The sequence below is a fragment of the Brassica oleracea genome, chromosome C4, assembly GCF_000695525.1.
Source record: "Brassica oleracea var. oleracea cultivar TO1000 chromosome C4, BOL, whole genome shotgun sequence".
NCBI lineage: Eukaryota > Viridiplantae > Streptophyta > Magnoliopsida > Brassicales > Brassicaceae > Brassica > Brassica oleracea.
The window spans coordinates 6,455,064-6,455,976 of record NC_027751.1 but is presented as its reverse complement, the minus strand read 5'-3'; positions in this window follow the sequence as shown (position 1 = coordinate 6,455,976).

Sequence of the window (913 nt, the reverse complement as noted above, 5' to 3'; positions counted from 1 at the left end):
CTTATAACTTGGTGTCCCAAGCTATATGGTATGGTACCTAGTTGTTCAGCTGGTCAGCCTTATATCTCAATGTCTGGAATGGTTTCCTTTTATAAAACTCGGATTTTATCTCATGCACCTTTCTTTCTTTCCGAGGTTCCTTAGAATTTATGGAACTTTATTTGGAACATTTATTTAGTCTATCTTATATAGACTTTGTAGCAACTTGGTTGTGTCTTTAAGAAATCAAAACCGTGTGGTGCTAAGCTGGGATGACATAGTCATTCTTTCTCTCGGGTCAATGTGTCTGGCATTTTATTTTGCTATCATTGTAGCATATGGACGTCTATAAATTATTTTCTAGTCCGAGGATCTTTGCCAAGACATTGATGGTTGATACCAGATGGTAGATACCATCCTTTATCATTCTTTATACCCGCTTATTACTTTTCTCCTTTCATTGTTGGATATTCGGATTTATAAACCTTATGTAATCCTTGTTCCTTGGTCTATAATTAGATCACCCATTTTGGCTCAAGGTTTCTTTTAAACTTATGGAAAAAGTATATTCATAATATATATCCAACATATATATTATGTTGGGTGATCTATAATTAGATCACCCATTTTGGCTCAAGGTTTCTTTTAAACTTATGGAGAAAGTATATTCATAATAAATATCCAACATATATTCTCAATATTCTTTATGAGATTCTAAGATCACATGATCTTACATGGCACATATATTTGTGGTGGATTCTTTCATAATATCTTAAGATGATATATGTCTAGACTCATGACCCGTATCAGTCTGAGGTGGGAATATCTATGATCACTTATATGACCTGATATAATTACTATGGCCTGATGCAGGTTCATTCTTTTATAACTCATGGTGTCCCCAAGCATATGGACTTTTAGAATTTGAACCTTA